Below are 12,845 nucleotides of genomic sequence, written 5' to 3'. Positions count from 1 at the left end.
TTTCCCTGAAGAATTTAGTATTGCACAATATTTTTAATGACAAATTGTGTGAGCAACAGGGGACCAATTTAATCACAGCAGTCTGGATGCAATGTAATAATCTGGAACGGATTAACCTTTCATAAACCTTCAGTAAATAAGTTCAGTTAATCAGTTCTTGGAATAAATCTGTGAATGGCATAGTATTGCAATGCTGCTGATGCATCCTGTTGGCCGACCAGACGTAATCATTCAGCATATTTTTTTACTCCTAGCGTTTTTTTTCTTCACCAATTTCCCAGTATCAGCTGGTCTAAGTTGGTATCCTCAGTATCCTGGAATTTACTGCAATAGTTTGTTTGAAACACAAATGGTGTGCATACGTGTCACATCACAATATCATTTTATTATGTTATGTGCCTGTTTTCCAGGCATTAAATAGGCACATAGATATCCAAGGTGCTTGTTCTGTGTTACCCAGTGCTTTTTTCTACATCAAAATGCTCTGCCTGACATTAGATTTGCTTCCTCTATTGACATTCAAGGGCAGAAGTCAGATGACACCGGGTTATAGTCCAACAGGTTTATTTGGAATCACAACCTTTTGGAGTGCTGCTCCTTTATCAGGTGAAGTGAGAGAGAAGCACACAGGCACAGAATTTGTAGGCAGAGAGATCAAAAGCTCATACAAATGGTGTGAGTGGAATGTCAACAGGCTAAATAATAGGTCTCTGCAGGTGATCAAGAGTGTCAGACAGCATGAGTAAAGTAACAACAGCTGAATAACAAGCAAAGGGATGACCTATAATATGATTAAATGAGGCAGAGAGATAATTATAAAAATATTTAAAATAAGATGGTGCTGGCATAACATAATAGGTATAAGTGTTGCATGTCAAGTGTCTAACCAGAGTTAGACACTTGATCATAACAATTTATCAAGGTGATGGTGCCAAAACAAGACAGTAATGAAGATTTTACGGATACAGAACAAAATGGTGGGGTCACATGTAGTGCAACATGAATATGTAGTGCGATCGTGGTTAAAGCCATCTTCATGGGTATGGAACTTGGATAGCAGTTTCTGCTGGGGATTCTGTCTTGTTGTGTATCTTGAAGGCTGCCTTGGAGGATGATTCTTCGAAGATTAAAGGCTGAATGTCCTTGACCACTGAAGTGTTTCCTGACTGTGAGGGAACATTCCTGTCTGGCAATTGCTGCACAGTGTTCATTCATCCGTTGTCGTAGCATCTGCATGGTCTCCCCTATATACCATGCCTCAGGGCACCCTTGCCTGCAGCATATGAGATAGGCAATGTTGGCCAAGTCACATGAGTACCTGCCGTGTTCATGGTGGTGGTGTTCCCACGTGTAATGGTAGTATCCATGTTGATGATCTGGCATGTCTTGCAGAGGTTGCTGTGACAGGGTTGTGTAATGTTGTGGTTGATGCTGTCCTGAAGGCTGGATAGTTTGTTGCAAACCTTGGTCTGTTTACGGTTTAGCAGTTGATTGAAGGCGAGAAGTGGAGATATAGGGATGATCTCAGCGAGTTGATTGTCGTCATCAATGACATGTTGAAGGCTGTGAAGAACGTGGCGTCGTTTATCCACTCTGGGGAAGTACTGGACAATGAAGGGTACTGCATTGGTTATATCCTGTGTCTGTCTTCTGAGGAGGCAGTTTTTTGCTGTGGCACATCAGAACTAGTGATCGATGAGTTGAGCATCATGTTCCCTTCCTATGTGATTGGCTTTCAAAATCTTTAGGTGTCCATCGCGTTCCTGCTCATCTGAGCAGATCCAGTGTATATGCAGGGCTTGTCGTAGGGGTTGGCTTCTTTAACATCTTCAGAATCAGTCTCATTCTTGGACATGTGTATCTCCATCAAGGATGGACACTTCAGTACCTCAATCTACTGCAATTCTCATGATGCTACACTTTTTTGTAGCTTCTGTCCTAATCATGTTGAAGTCATCCCCAAATGACTGACCTAATAAACCACAATTCCACTTTACTGCCTTAGCCCTACAACCCTTGATTCCTGTAATGATAAGAAATCTGTCTCCCTCAGCTTGTATGTACGAAATAAGATAGCCTCAACAGCCTTTGTGTTAAAGAATTTCACAGATTAACTATGTTCTGAGATTAAAATAAACCTCCTCAACTGTGCCTTAAATAGAGTCATAGTGTCGTACAACACTGAATCAGACCCTTCAGTCCAACTCAAATATCCTAAATTAATCTAGTCCCATATGCCAGCATTTGGCTCATATCACTTTAAACCCTTCCAAAAAGGTGCTTCTTTCTTATGAGGTGTTTGTTTCTCCTTATAGGAGAGAAACCATGTCGCCACATCTACCCTATCAAGCCCCCTAAGAATCTTATACATTTCAGTAACATCTCTTATCATGCTTATGAATTCCAATGAGTACATGTTCAACCTACTCAACCTCTGCTCATAAGAAATTCCTTCCAAACCTTCTCTGAACTGCCTCCAATAGTACAAATTTCCTTTGATAAGAGGACCAGAACTGTTCACAATATTCCAACTGTGGTCTGACCAGTGCCTCAAGGCGTCATTGCTGAAGTGCAGTGTTCTCACAGTCACAGAGGAATCACTGATCCAACACAATCCAAAGTCGAAGAGAATCATCTGGGAAGGCATCGAGCACCTCAAGACTTGCCGTTGGGAAGACGTGGATGCCAGGTGAAAAAAGCAAAAGGAGTACAATTCACAGCAGTGTCCTACCCACTCCTTCCTGTGACTACCACCTGCCCCAAGTGTATCAGAGGCTGCGATAGCCTCATGGGCCAGTACAGCCACCTATGGACTCACCCTGAGAGTGGAAGAGAGTCATCCCTGTCTGTGACGGACCGCTAATGATGATTATAGTTTTAGCAAGACCCCCCTTTCATACTCCATTCCGTTAGGTATAAAAGCCAATTGTCCATTTGCCTTCCCTGTTACCTACTGAACTTGGATGCTATCCTTTTATGATTCAGGAATAAAGACCCCTCAATCCCTCTGTGGTATAGTTTTCTACAGTGTTTCCCCATTTAAGTAATATTCAACTCTTTTATTCTTCCTTCCAAAGTGCACAACCTAATATTTTCCCATATTATATTCCATCTGCCAAGGTTTTGCCCAATTATCTAACCTGTATTTTTCCACTGTATATTCTTTGTGTCATTCTCACCACTTGATGTTCCATTTACTTTTGTCTCATCTGCAAATTTGGTGATTGTACATCCACTTCCATCAACCAAGTCATTGATGTATGTTGGAAATAATTGCCCCAGTACTGAACCCTATGAGACTCCACAAGTCACCATCCTGAAAATGCCTGCTTTATCCCAACTCTCTGTCTTCAATTAATTATCTAATTCTCTATCCATGCTAATATGCTATCCCTAACCCCATGGTCTCTTATCTTAATAAGTAGCCTTATGTGCAGTACTTTATTGAACACCTTTGGAAATCCAAATATACTGCACCTATTAGTTCTCCTTTATCTATCCTGTTTGAGGAGGTAACAAAGAACCATAATACACTCATCAGGCATGATTTCCCCTTCATAAGGTCATGTTGACTCTGCATAATTGTATTATGTATTTCCAAATATTTTGCTGTTACATCCATTATCATCAACTCTAAAATCTTCTCAATGACAAATGCTAAGCTATGCAACAGGTTGCACATCATCTGAAGCACTGTATCAAGCACTGGCCTGATGTTCTCCATTTTCTAACTGCTTTACATTTCATTGTTTTCCCAGGTGTCGTCTGCGACTCAATTTGTAGCCCTCTCACCTCTAGGTAGAAGCTTGTGGATTTACAAAGAACAAAGAAAATTTACAGCCCAGGAACAGGCTTTTCGGCCCTCAAAGCCTGAGCTGATCCAAATCCACTGTCTAAGCCAGTCACCCAATTCCTAAGCATCTGTATCCCTCTGCTCCCCACCTACTCATGCATCTGTCCAGATACATCTTAAATTAATCTAACATGTCTGCCTCTACTACCTCTGCTGGCAACGTGTTCCAGGCACCTACCACCCTCTGTGTATAGTACTTGCGCATGTATCCCCCTTAAACAGTTCACCTCTCACCTTGTAAGCATTACTTCTCATTATTGAATCCTTCACCCTGGGAAAAAGCTTATCTCTATCTACCCTGTCTATACCCTTCATGATTTTGTAGACAACAATCAGATCCCCCTCAATCTCCTTTTTTCTAATGAAAACAATCCTAACCTATTCAACCTCTCTTCATAGCTAGCACCTTCCATATCAGGCAACATCCTCATATACCTTCTCTGCACCCTCTCCACATCCTTTTGGTAATGTGGTGACCAGAACTGTACACAGTATTCTAAATGCAGCGAAACCAACATCGTGTATAATTTTAACGTGACCTGCCAGCTCTTATACTCAATATCCCATCCAATGAAGGCAAGCATACCATATGCCTTCTTGACCACTCTATCCACCTGTGGCAACCTTCAGGGTACAGTGGATCTGAACTCCCATCACTGGTCACCTTTCTCTATTTCGAGGAATTCTCTTCAACGACTACTGTTTGTCTCCTGTTGCTCACCAGTTCTTTATCCACCTAGCTAGAACATCCTGCACACCATGTGACTTCACTTTCACCATTAGTTTACCATGGGGAACCTTATCAAACACCTTACTAAAGTCCATGTATGTGACATCTACAGCCCTTCCTTCATCTATCAACTTGGTCAAAGAACTCTGTTAAGTTGGTGATACAAGACCTCCCCTGCACAACACCATGTTGCCTATCACAGAAAAGCCCATTCTTAACCAAATATAAATAGATTTTATCCCTCAGTACCTTTTCCAACAACTTTCCCACCACTGACATCAGGCTCACTGGTCTGTAGTTATCTGGAATATCCCTACTACCCATCTTGTACAGGGGTACAACATGAGCAACCTTCCAGTCCTCCGGCATCTCACCTGTGTTTAAGGATACTACAAAGATATCTGTCAGGGCCCCAGCTATTTCCTCTTTTGCCTCCCTCAGCAACCTGGGTTAGATCCCATTGGGTCCTGGGGATTTGTCCATCTTAATAACCTCTAGCCTACCCAACACTTCCCTACTTATGTCAACGTGATCCAGACTAATCAAACTTCTATCTCTAATCTCAACATTCATCATGTCCTTCTTCTCAGTGAATACTGATGCAAAGTAATCATTCAGAATCTCAACCATTTTTTCAGGTTCAACACAGTCTTCCTTCCTTATCCTTTAGTGGACCAATCCTTTCTCTAGTTACCCGCTTGCTTCTTATATAAGAATAAAAGGCTTTGAGATTCTCCTTAATTCTGATCGCTAAAGCGGTTTCATGACCCCTTTTAGCCCGCTTGATTCCTCATTTAAGACTGGTCCTAATCTCCCGATATTCCTCCAGGACCCATTCTGTTCTTAGCTGCCTGGACCTTATGTGTGCTTCCCTTTTCCTCTTGGCTAGTCATCCGATTTCTCCTGTCATCCACAGTTCACAAATCTTGCCTTTCCTATCCCTTGTTTTCAATGGGACCTGCCTATATTGCATTATCTTTAACCTATCTTTGAAAGCCTCCCACATATCAAATGTAGACTTCCTTTCAAATAGTTGTGTCCAATCCACATTTTCCAGCTCCTGCCTAATTTTGATATAATTGGCCTTGGCCCAGTTTAGTACTCTTCCCTTCGGATCACTATCGTCTTTGTCTTCGAGTTTTCTAAAACTTACAGAATTGTGGTCACTGTTCCCAAAGAAATCCCCCACTGCAACGTCTACCACCTGGTCTGGCTCATTCCCCAACACCAAGTCCAATATGGCCCCTTCCCTCGTCGGACTATTGACATACTGCTCTAGTAAACTCTCCTGGATGCTTCTTACAAATTCGGCCCCATCCACACCTCTGACACTATGTTCCACTCCAGGATGCGAGCACACTAATTAATTAAGGCTGACAGTCCAATGTATCACTGAGGGAGTACTGCAATGTTGTCTTTTGGGTGAGACATTAAACCAATGCCCCTCCAGGTGAATGTAAAAGATTGTCATCTGCTGCACAATTTTGATGAAGAGCAGGTAAGCTATCCTTAGGGTTCTGACCAATATTTCTCCCTTCATTAACATTGCAGATTATCCAATGCTGCTTTTAGGAGTTTGCTGACCACACATTAGCTGCCGTATTTCTGACATTTGTCACAAAGCTGGTCCTTTTTACTAAAAGCTGTTCCTTTTCTCAACTATACTGTGTCCTTGGTATTTTTCAGAGGGGTTGTAAAACAGTCCAGGCTCCAAAATGACTTTCTTGGTTTATACATATAAACCTTTCTGTTTATACTTAAACAGATGAGACTTTAGGCCAAAGGTTTTATGTTTTAGAAGTGACCTGTATAATGAAAGGGGAGTGGTCAGTCCTAAAAGCTGAAGTCTTGTTTGAGTCAGTTCAGCAGTGGGCTGTGTAGAAACAGGCTGCTGAACTCACTCTATTTCTGCCCTTCTAACTTTGAACTATAAGCCTCTGTTTCATTTTTACTGTGTTTAGGTGTTTGTTTATTGGGACTGTTGTGCATACTCAGAACAGCATAATTAAATATAGTTTGGACACAGAGTTCTGTGAGTATTCTATATACTGTTCTTTGTGTTTCATTCCGTAATTTTGTGAATAAAGTTTTTTTTCTGTTTTAAAACCTGGTAGTCAACCTAGCTAACTTATTCCAGGTAACTTTCACTGTACATTTACCGAAACAAATAACAAATATCAAAATTATGGTCTGGGCTGTCTGTTTAAGAATGTTTTGAGTGGTCTGATCTTGTCCATAACACATTCCAACAGTGACTATGTTTAATAAAGTACTTCAATTGCTATAAATTGTATCGGAGCATCCAGTGGTCATGAAAAATACAATGTAAATGTATGCCTTTCTTTTTAACTCCTTGATGATTGTTCGAGGTAGCTTTTCTCAAAAGTCTTGTTTAGAATGAATCAAGAAAATGCTTAATTAAGTGTTGAAACAGCTAATATATTTTCAAGAGCACAATATGATCAGGATTGAGAAACATCACATCAAGGCATCAGCCTCTGTTCACAAAGGTTTATTCTAAAGCAAACTCTTTCTTTCACTTGATAACTCTTCATCAGATAGAACAGTAAGAAACAGAAATTTCAGGATAGACTCAGGCTCCACTATTACACATGTGAGAGACATGCAGAAGTCTTGAAGAAACTGCAGAAATGCTAAGTGGATTTCTCATTATTTTTATGGGGTATGCATTGTAGTCCCTAATTACAGACATGACAAGAACTTGAGTTCATCCTTTACTTTCCCTGAAAAACTATATTATTGTCTCTTACCATTAACAGCACGGAATTAATGGATCAAATAGTCTCTTTCTGTGTCTAATGGCTCAATGTCTTCAATAATGACTCAATGACAGCATTCTTTGGAAAACATTTTTTTTAACTTCCTAATATTGTTTGAGATGTGAATTTTGTATTGGTGTTCTCTAGTCCTATGATATGTTGGAAATACTCTATACTCAGGCAGCATCTGCAGACAAACCAGATTAACATTGTTAACATTTCAACTTGATGACTTTTGATCAGACCTGGAAGATGTTAGAGAAGTGACAACTGAACTGGAAGAAAGTTCAGAGGAAGGGGAAAATAGTAAGCCGAAGCAAGAGTGGAGGGAAAGGTCTGTGATTCGATGTAAGGCAGGAAAAATTAAGAAACGAAAGATGTTGATTTAAGACAAAAAAGGTTGATAATGAAGCAAGTAAATAAAAAAAACTGGATTTGTTGGATTGCCACTTGTCACAAATATTCCCATCACTTAACATTCCTCTGCAATTCTTGCCAGTCTTCTGAATGCCAAGTCCTTTGAAAAGCTCCATCAAAGCAGAGTAGAATTGAAGCAATGGGTGGATAGGAAAGACAGGACAAGCCTCTTTTTTTTTTTCAGCATGAGCTGCTCTATGAAGGTCAGTTTTAAAGTAAGTGAATAGATGAGTGGATGTATATGTGTGTGAGTGGCAGGTAGGTGAAATGGTAGATTGTTGGGGATTGCAGTTGTTCAAGAGGGGCAGGCAATGTAATCAGGTGATCAGGAGGTAGTGGTGGAAGTCAGCATGAGAGATTGGAATGTTACTTCTACAGTTACCCAAAAGATAAACAATAGGTTTTAAACTGTCCTACATTTCCTGGTTAATTACTCAGATAATCACATCAAGAACTGTCCAAAGTCTCCAACTTAAGCTCAAAGTCAGAAACTTTTGTTGAGAGAAGTGGGAAACATGGGAATTGCCCATGAGAATTTTAAATTTCCTGCTCCTTTTCCAGGGAGGTCAGCATGTCAGAACTTTCACAAGATCCGAACACGTATCTCCAGACCCCCAAATATCAGAGGCCCGAGGATATGGGCTATGAATGGGAATAACAGAACCATTGTCAGCTGCTGCTGCTGCCTAAAAAAGGTTGTGAAACTGTTGAACTCCATGTTAAGTCAGCTTAATCAAAATATGAAGTGCTATTCCTTGAGCTTTAGTTAAGTTCTGTTGGAGAAGTTTAGGAAACCCATGTATAAGGATTAGATTGAAGCACAATGCAGAACTAAAATGATAGATCAGAAGCTCAGAGTTTTGCTTATGGACTGTGTGGAGATTTCTTGAAAATCAATCACTCTTTTTGCATTTGGTTTCTCTGCTGTGGAGATTACTGCATCACCAGCAGTAAATAGCAAATGAGTCTAAACTACTCGTTGTTTCATCAGTAGATCAAGTGTTTGGGACCTTGGATAATAGAATACAGGAGGTAAAAAGGCTGATGTTCCATCACAGAAAAGTATGATAAGAAGAGAAGGAGTGTACAGTATGGTTGAGGAGTGGATCAGTGTTCCCCTGAAAGAAGAATCTATGTGAAATGAAAAGGTCAGGTAGGGCGAAAGGAGGATTTGATTGACTTTGGCAGAAATGGTGAAATCTGTGAATCTGCAATCTGGTGGAAACTGAATGTGATGTCCAGAAGAACCCTGTTATAAATCCGACAGGGAGGAGAATTGGTGAACTCAATCTTCCTCAAAAGGCTTGCTTTTTTTCTCCTCTTGTTCTGTAACCAACCTTTCTTGATTTTACACAGCCTCATTTTCATAGTTTTTAACATTCTCTCTTTCTACTATACATTTTTTGTTCTTTATTAGACCATAAGATATAGTAGCAGAATTAGGCCATTCAGCCCTTCAGTTGTGCTCTACCATTTGATCACAGCTGATATGTTTCACAACCCCATTCTCCTTCCTCCTCCCTGTAATCATTGATCTTCTTACCAATCAAGTGCCTATCTATCTATCTATGTATCTATTAAATATACTCAATGACTTGGCCTCCAAAACCTTCTCTGGCAGTGACTTCCACAGATTCGCCATCCTCTGGCTGAAGAAATTTGTCCTCATCTTAGTTCTAAAGGGTTGTCCCTTCACACTGAGGATGTGCCTTTGGCCCCCAATCTTTCCTCATGAAAACATCTTCTCCATGTTCACTCTATCTGGGCTTTTCAGTATTCAATGAGAACCTCTCTCGCCCTTTTAAACTCTGAGTACAGACCCAACCTCTCCTCCCTCTTTCTATTTTGATTCCATTTGTTTAATGTCTGTTGGATATCTAGCTTTCTCATGTTATGATGGAAGATAATTGATTTGACACTGTGGACAAAATGTTCCTGGCCTTGGATTGGCAGACCTGGAAGCGGGGTGGGTGGGGGTGGTCAGGTAGATAGCAGGGATTGTTGTCAGGTTGGCTCACCAATGAATTCCCACCATCAGGGAAGTTGCCCGAGAGGTGGACTTGATCTGGATTGGCTGTATACTAAATGGAGGCATTTACAAATAAATGACTTAGGAGTACAAGGGAAATCTATGCAAATGTTTCTAAGGATGAGGGATTTTGGCTGCAAGTTTAAGTTAGAGAAGCTGGGGTTGTTTTCATTGGTGCAAATGGAAGTGTTATACAAGATTATTCCAGATCCAGATGAGACAAAGAGGAGCCAGTCTCATTAATTGATAATATAAGCACTGGAGACATGGATTTAAAATTTTGAACAAGAGATATCAGGGGATGTAAGGGAAATCTTTCATGTGCAGCAAATTTTAATGATCTTTAACAAACTGCCTTCAAGAATGATGGAAGCAGAGACAATCATTACTTTCTAAAGGAAATTAGATGAACACTTGAGGGAAATAAATTTGCAAGTGTTAGATCTAGACTGGGGGAATGGGATCAATTGATTTGCTGCACTGAGAGCCGCATAAGCAAAGTCTTGCTGCCTTCTGTTCTGTGATACTTCATGATTCCACTGCTCTTAAAGACTGAAAGCCTGAAGTCCATAGATTCTATTTTTTGGCCAACTCGCCAATTCTAAACTTGCAAGAAATCGATCGACCACCCACCTGTGTTAAAATTGCTCATTATGTACGTCAGAAATGTCCAAATTTGAAACTTAGTACTCAGCTCAAAAAAATCAAATTAAACTCAGGTAGCAAGTGGAATTGTTGGTAGTCTGTTGAGAATATCAATTAACACAAAATAAGTCAACTATACTCATATTTCATTATGTGAGTATAAATCCCACACTGTAATAATTCTGTTAAACTAAGACTATACGTAGAAATGTATTCCTGACACAGAAACACTAGCTCAAGCTGGCTTCTCCTAAATCTACCCACCACAAAACAATGCATTCCATCTCAGTAACTACCCAGCAGTCCAAGTACAAAAGAGAAAAGTTTGTTCACAATCGCAAGTCTCACACAAGCTTTTTAAGCTTTTATAGTGATTCAAATTCCATCTATACTAAGCCTTTCTTTTGTATTCACTCATGGGACATGGGCACTACTGGCTATGTCGGCATTTATTGCCCAACACGAGATAACTTTGAGAAGGTGGTGGTGAGCTGCGTTCTTAAACCACTGCAATCCATGTTCGGCAGGTAGACCCACAATGCCATTAGAGAGAACGGGAATTCCAGGAGTTTGATCCAGTGATATTGAAGGATCAGTGATATATTTGCAAGTCAGGATGGTGAATAAAGTGGTGGGCAACTTGCATGTGATGTTCCCATGTACCTGCTGCCCTTGTCCTTCTGGATGATAGTTGTCATGGGTTTGGAAAGAGCCTTGGTGAATTTCTAAAGTGCACCTAGTAGATGGTACACACTGCTGCTATTAAGCATTGGTGGTAGAGGAAATAAGGTTGAGCATCCAGGAAAGGAATACACCTTTGTTGCCATTTCAGTACTTGAAAGGACCCAGGTAAGAAATAAAGTACTTACAGCAAAATATTTCAGTGGAGGAAGTTTACATTTAAAATGTCTTTGGAGTGAAGTATCCTTTAATGAAAATCATTTTAAACATTGTGTGACAACTGTATTTGGAAACATTTCCTAGAATGGTTCTTGCAACAATCATGCTAGTTGCAGCCTTGCTGTCACAATTACACCAATCTACTATATTCACCTTCGACTGAGTCCTTCAAGTTTTGTCTCCAAGGTAAATGATGCTGTTGCATTCTTAACACAAAAGCTCAGTTTTCACTGCAACATAGAAAACTTTGTAATTCACAGTGCTCCCTCTCCTGGGGCTTTTAATATTACATGTTAAAATAAATTTTAATGCTGCAAACCAATATTTGCAACACAGTCTGATAGATCAATTTCCCATTTGTTCTCAACTGTTTGAAATTAAAATTGAGCATGCAGTAAAATTACAATGAGTGAAATTCCAACTGATCCACCCAGAAATTCACATTAAATGGTGTTCTGAGCTGGCCAAGGAGGCCCACATGTAACCTGATTTGTGTACAAACATGCTCTATGTCAAAAAAATACAAATGCAAATAGTAAATGCATTAAAAATGTATTTGCGACTCAATTTGTTCACATTTTATAATGGCCTGACCTTTTAAACAGCCATTGAAAGGTGGTGGGGCAGTTGTCTATACAGAATCTTCTTTGTCTGTAACAATATGATTTGCCCTCTTCCTCATCCATGTCTCAAAAATGCTAGAGGTCAGCCAGGTGGATTTGTTTGGCCTTACACTATATGAGCAGTGTTTTGACATTCACAAAGCAGTGTGGGCTTCAAAAGAAGTAGCAGCTTTACAATGCCACACATGTAGCCACAGCAGTGATGCACGTTTTGCTCCAGTTTCCACCATTACACATTTCACCTTTCGAGATCAAAGAGTGACCCTGCATAAGATAGTAAAACAGACCAGTTTCATGCATGATAAAAATGTCTCTACGGGCACACTTGTTCAGGATGTGGATGAGACCATTTCGGAGCCAATCATCTGTCACTGCAGCCATAACTACCACAGCCCCCACTAATTGGTATGAGCTTTCAGTCTTATACCTGTTGCAACAATGCTTATGTTATTCCTTATAAGAATTTAATATGAAAATTGAGGTATTGAAGAATCCAACAGACATTCACTACTGCTAGCAATTATGTTCAAATACTTCATTCACAGTCAAAAATGTGGTAGGGTTTACATTAAACTATTGGGTTAGGTGGAGCTACATGCTTCCAGTGGAGCAGCATGCTTTGAGTGAGCCTTTATATCCTCAGGTCACATGCTGCAATATGGTAATGTTGTCATGAACATGTCTCTTAAAGATACACTGAAGTACAGACCACAAAACATAATGAGACATTTCCCTTGTCTCAAAGATAAATACTTAGCACAAAAGATATGCATGGTCATACATTGTTTAATTATAAAAATGCTAAGTGTGCCAAAGAGGTAAAACAGAGTTAACAAGATTAACATTTCAGAGTGCAATGCTTTGGAAG

The sequence above is a fragment of the Chiloscyllium plagiosum genome, unplaced genomic scaffold, assembly GCF_037043375.1.
Source record: "Chiloscyllium plagiosum isolate Xiang-an unplaced genomic scaffold, Cpla_swu_hap1 HiC_scaffold_6, whole genome shotgun sequence".
Classification (NCBI taxonomy): Eukaryota; Metazoa; Chordata; class Chondrichthyes; order Orectolobiformes; family Hemiscylliidae; genus Chiloscyllium; species Chiloscyllium plagiosum.
Note: the sequence above shows the minus strand (reverse complement) of the source record.